Source organism: Tenrec ecaudatus, chromosome 17 (assembly GCF_050624435.1).
Source record: "Tenrec ecaudatus isolate mTenEca1 chromosome 17, mTenEca1.hap1, whole genome shotgun sequence".
Lineage (NCBI taxonomy): Eukaryota > Metazoa > Chordata > Mammalia > Afrosoricida > Tenrecidae > Tenrec > Tenrec ecaudatus.
In genome coordinates, this window is record NC_134546.1 from 58633752 (window position 1) to 58648048 (window position 14297).

The window sequence follows — 14297 nt, forward strand, 5'->3', positions numbered from 1 at the left end:
GGGAAGCAGGCTCCTTCATCATTCTTCTGTGGGGCCGCTAGTGGGTTTGAACTGCCTACCACGCGGTTATCAATCCAACATTCACTCGACCACGCTCCCAGGGCTCTCATACCAAAGCCACACTCACTGCCGCTGAGTTGACGCTGACTCACAGTGGCCCCAGCGAACTGCTCCTGTGGGCTTCCAAGACTGTCACTCTTCACGAGAGTAGAAAGCCCTGTCTTCCTTTCGAGGGGCGACTGGTGGCTTCAAACTGCTCTACTTCCCAGTGGCAGCCTAACATGTAACCACTGCACCACCTGATACAGCGAGGGTTAAAACACTGCTTCACAACGCAAAGGAATCAAGTCGTGCTACCACAAGGATGCAGCATGGAAACGTCACGCCGAGTAAAAGAAACCAGACACAAGAGACCATATGCTGTCTGATCTGTTTCCAGGAAATGTCCAGAACAGACCAATCTATAGAGACAAACAGATCAGTGGTCGCCAGGGGCCGGGCGTGGGCCTTGGTGGCATAGTTGGGTTGCTAAACACAAGGTCAGCAGTTTGAAACCACCAGCCGCTCCTTCAGAGAAAGGAAGCTTTCTACTTCCATCGTGATGTATCGCACCTTGGAACCCAAAAGGGCATTTGGACTCTGTCCTCTGAGGTCACTGGTCAGAACTGACTTGATGGCAGTTGCAAGGGACTAGAAGTCAGCAGGGGTGAGTGAGGGAATCGGGGGCAGTGGTTCTCAACCTTCCTAACACCACGACCCTCTCATACAGTTCCTCATGTGGCAGTGACCCCCACCCATAACATCATTTTTGTTGCTACTTCATCACTGTCATTTTGCTACTGTGATGAATCAGATGACCCCTGTGAAAGAGTCGTTCGACCCACAAAGGGGTCACAACCGACAGACTGAGAACCGCTGCTCCAGGGTTTCTTTCTGGGGTGACCTAATGTTTTCACCTCGGACCGTGGTGATGCCTGCACAATCTTGCAAAGGTACCAAACACCCTTGGCATGATTACAATGTGTAGGACGTGGCTGAAGAGTCCACGAGGTTGCTTTAAAACAGGCTGCCTGAAGAAACGCGACGGCAGGGTGACAGTGACGTGAAGCGTAAATGAGATGCCATGTGACCCGCTGAAGTCTGTCCCAGTGGCTCAGCCGATGGCCGTTCTGATGGCACCCATGGAAGAGGAGGCCAGGCAACACCTGAAGTGGGTTGTTGCTGTCTGGTGCCACTGGTGCCCATTTCAACTCATTGCAACTCCATGTGACACAATGGAAAAGCCGCACAGAATTTCCCGGGCTGTAATCTTTCCTGGAGCAGATTGCCAGGCCTTTCTCCCTCCGAACTGTTAGATGAATCCCACCAGTCAACCTTTCGGTTAACAGACAAGCACTCACCCATCGCCTTCCCAGGGCAATGTGTTCTTGCAGGCCAAAGATGCCACTACTTGGGAGCCCTCAGTAAGCAGAATTGCCCGACAATATCAAGGAAGCCCACAGTTTCAAGGGCTGGCTATAAGCAGTCACTGAAAGGCCTCATATGGGAGGGCTGGTTGGATGACAATGGAATTCTGGTAGAAAACAGACCTGACCTAGCCCCCCCTCTCCCCCTCCCCGCCCCCAGTCTCATCACAGGGAAAGACAACTAAAGCAAGCCAGGTTTCAAGGTGTGCCCTGGGATTCACACCAATAAAGGCAGAGTTTGCCCAAATCACTGGTTTCTACATTCTTCCCCAGGACTCGATGTTCTTCTTACTAGGAAGTGAGAGTGATAAACGACCAGGAATTATGAAAAGGCCTAATTCAGGAGAATCAGAAGAATACAGTTGCGGGAAGGGGGAACAAACAAAAGGAAACAGTTGCCACCAACCCTTTCTGAGGGTTAGTAAGAAAGTAAATCCTCTTAACTGTAATCACTCCTAATTAGCCATCAGCGACTAATGAAATTACCATGGTACTGGAGACCCTGCAAGGCTTGGCTCTCCGCCAGAAGTTAGACAGAGCCCCTAGGAAGACAGCCAACAAGTGCAAATTGGAACAGTTATAACTCTTCCCGAACCCAGGCGTGGTCTTCTTGCTCTTGGCTGGGGCGCAGGTATGCGCGGAGCCGGTGAATTTAACTTGGGAGTCAGATGGAGCCTTTGCCAGACTCCTGATAATGATCCCTGTCTATTGACTCAGAATGTACCCTGCTCAGGTCCTGGAGCTGCTATGGGAGCCAAGAGGAGGCTCAGACGACGCAAGCCTCTTCTCTGCAAGTAAAAAACAACTGCAAACAAACCAACCCACTATCACCAAGTCACTTCCTACTGATTGTCACTGTAGAACAGAGTCTCTGTTCTCTGCCCCTTCTGGTTTCCCGAGGCTGTAAATCTCTACAGAAGCAGGCCGGCATGTCGTTCCCCCAGGGAGGAGCGGGTAGGTTTGAACCACCAACTAGTCCGTTGGAATTCTAATGCTCCATCACTGTGTCACCATCTAGGAAGTTCAGGGGGAAGAACATCGTTTTTCAGAATAATAAAAGGAACAAGTGTTACCTGCAAGGCCTTAGCTACCAGGAGCCCTGGTGGCGTAGTGGTGGTGACAAGTTGGGACTGCTATTTGCAAAGTCAGCAGTTTGAACCCACCAGCCCCTCCGAGGGTGAGAGATGAGGCTTTCTACTCCTGTAAAATGTAAAACCCTTAGGGGCAGTTCTACTCTGTCCTACAGGGTCACTGAGAGTATCGGCTCAATGACAGTGAATTTGGTTTTGTGCTATAAGATCTTAATTACAGAGCAAGTTGGTTCAAAAGAAAAGAGGTCTTGACCATGGCCAGGAAGGTGAGGCTCAGACCCTTTTACCTGAGCAGTCTACAAAATGACACACCAGTGTCCTTGGTAAGAATCAGAGTGCCCGGCCACGTGCAAGGCCGGTTTCTTCATTTATGCGCTGGGTGAGTTGGAGCCATTAGCCTTTTTGTTTTTCCATGCCCTCTACTTTGAAGGGTACACTGCTGTTCTTAACTACCTCGGTGAATGTGAGCATGCAGCATCCACGGAGGCTGCACATGACCTAGGGAGCCACGGTGGCACATGGCTTACATACTGACCACCTGTTAACCACAAGTCAGCAGCTCAAATCCACCAGGTGCTCCACGGGAGAAAGATGCGGCTTTCGGCATCCATAAAGGTTTTCCTCCTCGGAAACCCAGGGGCAGTTCTGCTTTGCGTATAGCATCGCTGGGAGTCCGAGTTTACTGGATCCCTGTAGGTAGTGGTTACCTTCTTCAGAACCAGAGTGCTGGACACACACAGGGGGGTGGCCCCAGCCCTCAAGAACCGATGCTCACAGACAACAGGTAGTCCCCAGCTGATGACAGGGTTCTATCCCAGTGACTGTCCAGTTCTAACGGAAAACTAATACTTACGTTTTCCTTTTTTTTTTTTTAAGTTTTCATTATTGCCTTTGTTATCAGTACGTTTGTAAATCCGGCTTTCACCCGTCTTGGACAGTTGGAAACGTGACATGACCTTGCCTGTATGGTGGCGCCGGCAAGTTGGGCGCTCCCATGTCGCGTGTGGTACGAATCACTAACGAGAAGACGCAGACAGCGGTGAGTGGTCATAAGGACAGTGGGCAGAAACTCAAGTACATCAGAAGTCAGAGACTTCCTGTTAATACTTCAAGCACACTAAACCATGAACAAAGAGAAACATGTCCTTGGTCCAGCAGATTCTGCCTCACGGGACCCTCTGGGAAACAGAACAGGACGGCGCGCCCTACGATCCAGGGGCTGCCATTGTGGGGAAGCAGGCCACCTGGCCATTCTTCTGAGGTGCCTGTAGGTAGGCCCAACCCTCAGCCTTCGGGCTGGCAACAGAGCGTGTGGACATCTGCACCACACCAAAACGAGACCCACTGCCATCAGGCCCAAATCACAGTGACCGTCCACGGGGTCTCTGAGGCTTTCTACATTTTCACCAGAACACGCAGCCTCGTTTTCCTCCCACAGCACCAAATATGGGTTGGAACCGCAACCACACAGAGTCCGCAGAATGAGAGTGAGAACCATGAAAGAACAGCCCAGTGAACCTCAGAAAGTACCATATATCCTCGAGTATAACCCGGCCCGCATATCAGCCAAGGCACCGCATTTTACCACAAAAACTCTACTTAAAATACCCAAGGGAAGGGTATTGTTTATATCTCCCCAGGGAAAGAGGGACCAACTTTAACCCAGTGCTCCAAGATGTGAATGCAACATGTCGGCATGAAGTAGGGAACCAGTGGAGAGGACTGGGGGGCTGGCAACAACCCCAACTGCTACGTGGACACTTGCTCCTCCCCCCAAAAGAATTTATTTCAAAGGATGGCATTGAATCTGCAGCTCCAGGAGAGGGACATATGTGATCGGAGCACATGGGTGCAGATGAAGGGGGAGGAGGAGAGAGTGGAGCACAGCCTGGCCCACCAGGCTGTGAGGACAATGTTCCCAATTAGAGCAGACAGTCCACAGAGAGGACCACATGGCCGGCCCCACTATGGGACATGATGTCCCTCACTGACCCATAGCCTTACAGGGGACAACACCTGAGACACAGTCTGGGAATTGTACTTGATTTGATCCTGCCACACCGAGGCAAAACACTAAGGGGATGCAACAGAACAGCAAGGGAATAGAGCAGTGAGGTCCCCAGGGAATGCTGAAGGTGGACTTTGGGGCCAGGGCGTGGTGTCCCAACAGACTGGACTGGAAAACACTCCTAAAGGCCAACAAACAGTCCTTGAACTAACTATGAGCTTTTCTTTCTTGTTGTTTTTGTCATTTGGTTTGTTGTTGTTTTGTTGTATATTGTTGCTTGGTTTTGCTCTGTCTTGCTTTTGTACATGTTATTATCTCTGCAGGTCTGTCTAAATAAGATCGGCTGGATGAACAATCTGGAGGAGAAAACAACGGGACCAACAGTTCTGGGGGGACATGGAAGAGGAGGAGGTGGGGGGAAAGGTAGTGGTGTTAAGAAACTCAGGGACAAGGGACAACAAGTTATCCAAATTGGTGGTGAGGAGGGTGTGGGAAGCCTGGTAGGACATGATCAAGGGTAATGTAACTGAGTGGAATTGCTGAAACTCTGGTGGGGACTGAGCATGATAGTGGGACAGGAGGAAAGTCAAAGGAAATAGAGGAAAGAACTGGGAGGCAAAGGGCATTTATAGAGGTCTAGATAAAGACGTGTACATAGGAAAATACATTTATACATAAGGATGGGGAAATAGATCTATGTGCATATGTTTATAGGTTTAGTATTAAGGTAGCATATGGACATTGGACCTCCACTCAAGTACTCCCTCAGTGCAAGAATACTTTCTTCTATGAAATTGGCATTCTATGATGCTCACCTTCCCAAAACAATCCCTGAAGACAAAGCGGATGAATAAGTAAATGTGGTGAAGAAAGCTGATGGTGCCTCGCTATCAAAAGATACAGCGTCTGGGGTCTTAAAGACTTGAAGGTAAACAAGCGGCCATCTAGCTCAGAAGAAACAAAGTCTACATGGAGGAAGCACACCAACCAGTGTGATCACAAAGTGTCGAAGGGAACAGGTATCAGGCATCATTAGAACAAAAAAACAATCTTACCATAGTGAATGGGAGGGGGGAGTCGGAGTGGAGACCCAAAGCCCATTTGTAGGCCACTGGACACCCCCTTACAGAAGGGTCTCAGGGAGGAGATGAGCCAGTCAGGGTGCGATGTAGCAATAATGAAAAATACAACTTTCCTCTAGTTCCTAAATGCTTCTCCCCGCCCACCCGCTCCCCACGCTTTCCCCCAGTATCATGATCCCAATTCTACCTTGCACGCCTGGCGAGACCAGAGGATGTACATTGGTACAGATAGGAACTGGAAACACAGGGAATCCAGGGCGGATGATCCCTTCAGGACCAGTGCTGAGAGGTGATGCTGGGAGGGTGGGCTGGAAAGGGGGAATCTACATGTGACCTCCTCCTTGGGGGACGGACAAAGGAAAAGTGGGTGAAGGGAGACGTCGGACAGGGCAAGATATGACAAAATAATAATTTATAAATTATTAAGAGTTCATGAGGAAGCGGGGAGTGGGGAGGGAGGGGAAAAATGAGGACCTGATGCCAGGGGCTTAAGTGGAGAGTAAATGTTTTGAGAATGATGAGGGCAGTGAATGTACAAATGTGCTTTACACAATTGATGTATTATGGATTGTGATAGGAGTTGTATGAGCCCCTAATAAAATGATTAAAAAGAAAAAAATGTGCTGAAAAGCCTCAGCTTATACACAAGTATATACGGTATACTGGCTAGGGGTTGGAGAAGGCTTCTCTGAGGATGTGATGCTTTTGCCGGGGCCTTGGCAGTGAGTAGGAGCCAGGTGAAGGGGGAGCTGCAAGGGGACAGGGAGCAGGACCGTGGGTATAAAGGGCCACGGTGGGCCCTGTGAGGCCTGTGTGGAGAACCGGAGGGAAATCGTGTAGTGAGAACACAACAAACAGAAGGCTGCCTGGGAAGAGCTGACCCTGTATTTGAGGTAAAAGCCCCAGAATGTGTCGCTGAATGGTCGAGGAGATCAGCCAAGGCAGGAGAGGTGGCAGCGGTGACTCCCTCCAGAGGTCTCCAGGGTGGAGGTAACAAAACATGTTACTGTGGCTGTCTTTGCTTTGGTCACCAACAGGAAGGGCAATGTTAAGGGAAAGGAGGCAGGCAGAAGAGTGGAAACAGTGGGATATGCCAGAGCGGGAGAAGATGTTGACAGGAGAACACCTGCAGTTAGGGAGCCCGTTTGAGAACAGACTCACAGTGCCTGCTGAGCACCACACACCTCCTCCTGTGTGCGCTACGCCCGCCTTCAGCTACTCGCTCAGAATTGAAGGAAGCAACCATGATTAACCTGTCATTGTGAAAGATGGTCTTTTCCATCTTTATCTCCTCCCCTTGAATGTCATGTTTTGGGCGTATGTTTTAAACAGTCACATACTACAATGATAAGTGAATAAACAAGAACCCCACACACATCGGGGTTGTACACTCATTCTTTACTGATGTGGGTGGGGTGCAATCACACATCCGGGATGCCATAGTCTCCTATGGTCCTAGGCTAACTTCCGCACAGGTCTGATGAATCGCGTTGTATCTCATCCTAGGGTTGATGAGATTGTTCTGGGAGTAGCACGAGCTTGGCCATTTCCTCATTGTTTCCTTGCGTTTCCACAACTAAATCAGGCCCACTTTCCAAACTGGGGTCATGACCCACTTGTGTATCATGAAATTAACTGTGGGTTGTAAACAGTATTTCTTAAAGTGAAATTGAAAAGAAAAAAAACCAGAAGACAAAATACCAGTATTTACCACTCGGAGTAAAAGTAAATATCTCCTTCTGTGAGTCAAATTAGAAAGTTGGAAAGCCTTGTCGCAGTGAAAAGCCAGACGGCTGTACAGCAGGGGTTCTCAACCGTCCTCATGCCACGACCCTGGCATACAGTTCCTCCTGTGGCGGGGACCCCCACCATAACATGTTTTACTTTGCTACTTCATCACTGTCATTTTGCTACTGCTTTGAATCGGGTGACCCCGTGAAAGGGTCGTTTGACCCCAAAAGGGATTGTGACCCACAGGTTGAGAACCGTTGCTGTAGAGGATTTTTAACTGTAATTTGGGGGTGAGGGTGGGGTGAATTGTAAAGAGAGGCAAACCCGTGTCATACAAGCCCCTGAGAAGTGACACCAGGGCAATATTTATGAAATGTCAATAAAGGTTCACTGTGGGTGCTGGAGTCGGGAGAGGCCTGCTGACATCGAGGTGTCCTGAAAATATATTCGGCAAGAGTGGACTGAGTAAACATACCATCGGTGGGGCTGAGTCTGCCTTTTGAGGTTTGCTTCTGTTGATTTATCACCTTTCTTGACAGTGAACAACAACAGAACGATCTAACACTCTAGTTTCTGTTGGAACAGATGTTCCCTGGGATGGAGGCCGCGTTCTCTCAGTTCCACAGAGCTCCTGGATGGCTGAAGAAGTCACCTGATTTGGCTCAAGCCAGAGGTGTGGTCCCCACACACTAGGAAGAGGCAGGAGGCCCCATCACTCAGGAGAGGGGGAACAAACAGAGAGCCACAGTGGACTTAACCCTGGGCAGAGACTAGCTCTCCAGATGCCAAAGGTGCCACTGTACCCTGAACAGCTATGCTATGCTGCTGCCCATGCCCACATGCCTATAACTACATATCTCCCCTGATTCTCCTCACAGGCTGGCCAGCACCACAGGAAGAAGCAACCTGACTTCAGCTTATACTATACGAAGGAAGGACCTGCTCAGACTCTGCTGCCAGGTTCAGAGGGGCCACCTCATGACCCCATGCCAAGCTCCCACATCCACTCTGCCCACTGGAATTCCCACTCTGTAACACACCCACCCAAACAAAAGCTCTCACCCGCACAAGAAGGAGGACCAGAACTATTCAAAGGAGATCGTTCCAAACCTAAAGTTCAGCTCCCAATAAAATATGGAAGCACAAAGCCTCAGAGTCTGCCTGTTCTGAAAGCCATCATCTAACATCATGACCGATGGAGCATCCACAGTGGGCCTGATCTGTCCTGTCTCCATCAACCTCATTGGCATATTCTCCTGCCCCAGCCGCCAATCACACAGCTTTCTCTACAGAGCAACTTGATCGTTATTGGCAGTACCACTCTGCACCCTTGCCTTGTACCTGCCCATGCCCCAAAGTACCACAATGTTCACCCCAGCGTCAGGATGTGTCCAACTCACCGTTGTCCTCCATGATCAGGCCAGTGGAAGAGGAGCCAGGAGTGGACTCATTCAGCACATCTACGGGACGCGCACCCTGTTCGTTAATACAGCGATGCTGAGGCCACGCCGCAAGTCCAGGGTAAGTAAGGCTCAGACTCACTCCTCTTTTCACTGTTAGCCTCGCTTCCTCCCACCCGGAAAGAACACAAACGGGATGCTCCTCATAAGCAAGGATTGCAAGACGGCGGCTCACTTCCTTTGGTCCCATCACCAGGAAAGACCATTCACTGGAGAATGACATCACGGTTGGTCACATAGAAGGTAAGCAAAGAAGTATAAGCCACCCTCAACAAGACAGAATGTCAAATCACTACCACATGAAGCCCAATGTACCAATGGTCATAGAGCAGCCACAAGAGTGGGCACTATGCCATACCGTTCTATATAAGGGGGACGTGAGTCTGAGCTGAGCAGACAACCGCAGCCTCCCACTTAGCGAAGAATCTTGCGCAGCTAGAAGCTCAATCAATAAGTGAGTGAATGGATGCTGCCCTAAGGGACTGGTCTACCTCACATAGTCACTGGGTGATGAATGGTTTCAGGACAACAGAGGTTTCAGAACGATGTCACCTGGAGTGGAGAGAACCAAGACAAGCCATTTGATAACCATTTTTCACCCAAATGATAATGAGGCTGAGGATGCTACTAAGCACTTACTAAATGGTCACTGTTTATTCAGATGGCATTCTAAGTGCTTTACATACATGAACTCATTTCATGCACACAAACACCCGATGAAAAAGGTCCTGCTGGGAAACTGAGGTACTGAGAAATTAAGTCAACTTCTCTAGGTAGAAGGTAGAAGGCTCGGGATGTGAACCGCCAGCCAGAGCATGTGCACTGAAGCCTCTGCATACAAAAGAGAGTTGTCTGAGACCATAAAAACATGCTGACTGTCTGGTGCTGGTCCAGGTCTTTATTTATTAAGGGGCCATCTCGAATGCTAGTTTAGAGATGACAGGACTTTCTAGGGCCCCAAATAAATGCTACATTGAGTCCTTAAGTCCAACATCCCAGAGCAGCCACCATCTCGTCCAAGCACTAGTACCAGTCCCCCCACCTAGTCAAAGGTGGAATAATCCAGTCTCCAGCTAATGCACGTCTGTGTCTATTAAAGTAGACTTCACATGAGATACTAAAGACAAGAAGGCAAGATTCCTGCCCTTGAGAATCTTATGCTCTTACGGAGGCAAGACAACATCCTTCCAGAAAGACACCTCACAATGGCAATGGTAAATGGTCTTCGACTACACGGCCATTGAATAGTAGAGATCAAAAGCCACCCCTCAAACTTCAAGGAAATAAATATCACAATGAGCTTTTATTGCTAATACATAAAATCCCTGCAGCTGGCATCCCAGTGACAGGAAATGAATACCTGGATGGAGGAGCGAGTTTGGGAAAGATGATTAAATACACGGTAAAGCTTCTTAGTGGAGTCTTCAAAAACAAGTCCAAGAGACTCATGCTTCGGAAATGAGCAAACCTTCGCATGGAGAAAGCATACAGTGCCCGACAGAGGGCAGAAGACCAAGCAGCCCACAAGGCCCACAGAACCAAACAGCAAACAGGAGAAAAAGCTGGAGGAGACAGTCCAATGACAGTCTGAAATACTGCTCAGGTCCAGGAGAAGAGGCAGTGTCCCACAAACACCCACAACTAGGGAGACAAGATGGATTTTGGAGACAGAGCTTTGGCCAGAGATGGTGGCTGCCAAGAAGGGCAGTCAGGCAGCTAGAGGCACCAAAAGGGACGACCTTACTTTTGTCAAGGTGCCTTTCCTGCTTAAAATGCAACCATCACAGGACGTGGGAACAGCAAAGAAGAAGCTGTCATTCACAATATGGCGGGAAAGTTCGCCAGCCAACAGTGGAACCACAGGGCACAGCCTAGAAGTTCACAAGAGGGGAGCAGCCACCTGGTCCAACTACTATTCGCCTCGTTGGCCTCACGCTGGATGGGGAGCTTCCCAAAGGCTTTGTGGTTAGCGGCCCTCACTCGGTCCCCGCACCAGGTGATTCTATGCAGAACAGATCATCGGACTGTTGTAACCCACAGGGCGTCCATTGACTGGAGTTTTTGGAAATAGATTGAGAGGCCTTCCCTCCTTGCCCTGTTAGGATAGAAGCGCTGCTCAAACCTGTTGACCATCTGAGCAACACCTGCGATGACAGATGGCTGGTGTTTGCATGTGGAAGGCGACTAGTCTACAGCCCAGCACCCCACTGCTCACAGGCCAGGGATGGATCTGACTCGCTTTTACCAATTCCCTATAATAAGGCACACGGCCTGGAACTCAGTGGACATGTGATAAAAATGTCATGCGTGGATGAGCAAACAAATGGATGGTGAGTGGCTGCGCCTCTGATATGCCATGCCTGGCTTCTCTGCACGCTGCTGGTGGTGCTCGGGAAATGTTGGCACTGCCCAAGGGGCAGGGGTGCTAAATCAGAATGAATGCATCCCCACAAAGGGTCCCGCCCTCCCAAGCCCTCTGGTGGCAGTCTTCAATCATCACGGTGCTTTAGGGTAATCCTGCCCAAAGTATTCAGGGAAGCTGACCTTGGGAGCCCCTAGCCAGGTCAAACTTCCAGCCTCTTCCAGGTGCCCTAAGGACAGACAGCGATATGTCTCCCAACATGCCCTTGGCTCACCATCTTTTCTCCCATGCCACAGCCCCCATCCCTTTGACCTGTCGGCCTCAGATTCAGACGCAGAACTCACGCCTCCTCATCGAACACCCTATTGCAGACGGCTAGCTTACCCAAAGCAAGGTGACAACCCACAGAATTTGAAAACCCTGCACGGCAGCTCAGAAGAAAACCCAGGACAGCTGGTCCCGAGACCCACTGCAGAGTGCCTTGCTTCTGCATCGTCACCTGGAGAAACCAGGCCTTCCGCATCCTCACCTGGAGAAACCAGGTCATCCGTGCAGTTACCGATTTCCATGCAGATTGCATCATTTTTGTGGTCACGAATGTTGATGTGGTTTATATATGTTTACGGTCCTAAAAACTATTGCCCAGGTAACCAAGGACAACATCCAAGGGCAGAAATATCAGGCAGGCAAAATATTTGCCATTTGTTCCTACATCTGTACAAAGCTGATTTTTCCCCATGTTTGGGTGGCCAGGGGCCCACAGATCAAAAGGGGGAGTGGGGACCTTTAGAGTATGCGCAGTTGCTCATCTCCAAATAGTATCTCCGTAGTTGCTTAATTCATAGCACTTGGCAAACTTAGTTAAAAAAATATTTTTTAACTTCTCTGTAAATCTCCTAGGGAGGATTTATGATACCAAGCCCATCTAGCAATTGTCACATTATCATTATGATACATTGTCATTATAAAGGACCTCTCCCTCCAAGACTTACTTTTTATATTGTAGTACCAAGAACAAGGTCAACGGTTCAAAGCCACCAGCCACTCTGAGTGAGAAAGACGAGGCTTTCGACTCCTGTAAAGATTTACAGTCTCGGAAACCCACAGGAGCGCTTCTACCCTGTCCTAGAAGGTGGCCATGAGCCAGAACCAACTAGATGGCAGTGAGCCGAGACCACGCTTGTTAAAGTAGAGGGGTCACTGGGAGAAGGAAACCCCTCAGCAAGATAGATGGGCACAGCGGCAGCAACAAAGAGCTCAGATGCACGAATGACTGAGGGCGGTGCAGGGCTGGGCGCTGGTCTCTTCTGCTGCCCACTGGGTCGCTGTGAATTGGGACTGGCGCTGTGGCACCTGATTATGACCACACAGCCTTGAGGCCTCGCTGAAGTGGACCGACACAGTGGCTGCAACGATGGACTCAAACATAGGAGCCATCGTGAAGAAGGAAAGAGCCGGGCAGCATTTCATTCTACTGTACACAGAGTGGCAACACGCCTAACAACAACAAGAACAACAAATCTTGGGGGAGCAATGGTGAAGTGTTCAGCTGCTAACCAAAAGATCGGCGGTTCAAACCCACCAACCACGCCGCAGGAGGGAAATTCCTGGTAATCTGGTCCTGTAAAAATGGCAGCGTAGGAAACCCTACCCTAAGGGCAATCAGGTCTCCTGTGTCACAAGGGATTACTTTGAGTGGGCGTTGACTTGTAGGCAGCTTAGTCCCTTCCACAGCCCCCAGGGCACAGTGGGTGTCCTGTGGAGACAGGAAGAACTTCACACTCAATAGCAACAAACTCACTGTCACTGAGTCAACGCAGGCTGGAACTGTTTACAGAAGCACAAAGCCCAGTCTTTTCTCACGGAGCTGCTGGTGGTTTTGAACCACCAACTGTGTGGATCGCAGCCCAATGCGTCACCACGACACCACCAAGGCTTCCTGAGCAATAAAGGCCACTGTCATTTTGGGAGGTTTCAGCGCACCATGACCCTGACGTTCAAAGCACTGGCACCCAGCAAAAACGTGGACTGCAACTTGACTCTTCTGGGTGGTCACTGTCCAGCTCCAGCCTCATGATGACCCTGCACAACAGAAATAAAGCTGCCCGATCCTGCCCCCACGCCTGCTCCAGTGTGCCACAGACCAGGCTTCCACGGGCTGATTTTCGAAGGAGATCCTTGGGCCTTTCTTCCTAGTCTGTGCCAGTATGGCAATTCCATGAAAACCTAGTCGGTGTCAGAGTGACATGCCAGCTGCCACTGACAGCCAAGTGGTGACTGCCAGAGAGGTGTGCTTTCTGGACATCATCATAAGTCTCCCAACGGGAAGGCAAGGATGGTTCTACGGCTTGAGTTGTCGGCTTTGATCCACAGTGGGTTCTAGCCCCTGGTGACCTTGGGCACCCGAGAATGAAATTACTGCCTGATCTTGCACCATTTTCACCCGTATTCCTCTGCTTGTGGCCATTGTTGCAGTCACGGGGTCAATCCATCTCACGGAGGGCTTTCCTTTATTCTCTGCCCCTGCACTTTACCAACCACGATGTCTGTCCCTCAGGGACTGGTCTCTCCGGACAACATGGACGACGTCCATGAGATGAAGTCTTTCCATCTTGGCCTCTAAGGAGTACCCGGATGTCTGTACTTCTTCCGGGGCAGATTTGTTTGTCCCTTTGGCAGTCCGTGGTCTTCAGTATTAATTGCCAGCCCCACAATTCATAGGCAGCAACTCTTCTTCGGGCTTTCTTACTGAATGTCCAATTTTCACGTGCATCTGAGGCAAGGGGAAATAGCATGGCGTGGATCAGGGGAACCTTGGTCCTCAAAGTAATATCCTTGGTTTTCAATCCTCTAAAGAGGTTTTGTACAGGAGATTTCCCCAACGCAGCTCCTCTTTTGATCTCTTGACTACTGCTCCCCTGAGCATGGATTGTGGATCCAAGCAAGACAAGGTCCTTGACAACGTCAGTCATTTCTGTTTATCATGAGGCTACCTCTTGGTCCAGTTCGGAAGATTTTGGTCTTCTTTCCATCGAGGGGTAGTCCATACGAAATGCTGTGATCCTTGACCTTCATCAGCAAGTGTTGCAGGTCCCCC

At 49.8% G+C, this 14297-nt stretch overlaps 1 protein-coding gene across 1 annotated transcript in view; it reads right to left on the minus strand.

The window, feature by feature from the left end:
• The window catches only part of THSD4 (thrombospondin type 1 domain containing 4), a 726614-nt gene that overhangs the window by 685899 nt on the left and 26418 nt on the right, over positions 1-14297 (minus strand). The window lies entirely within an intron of this gene.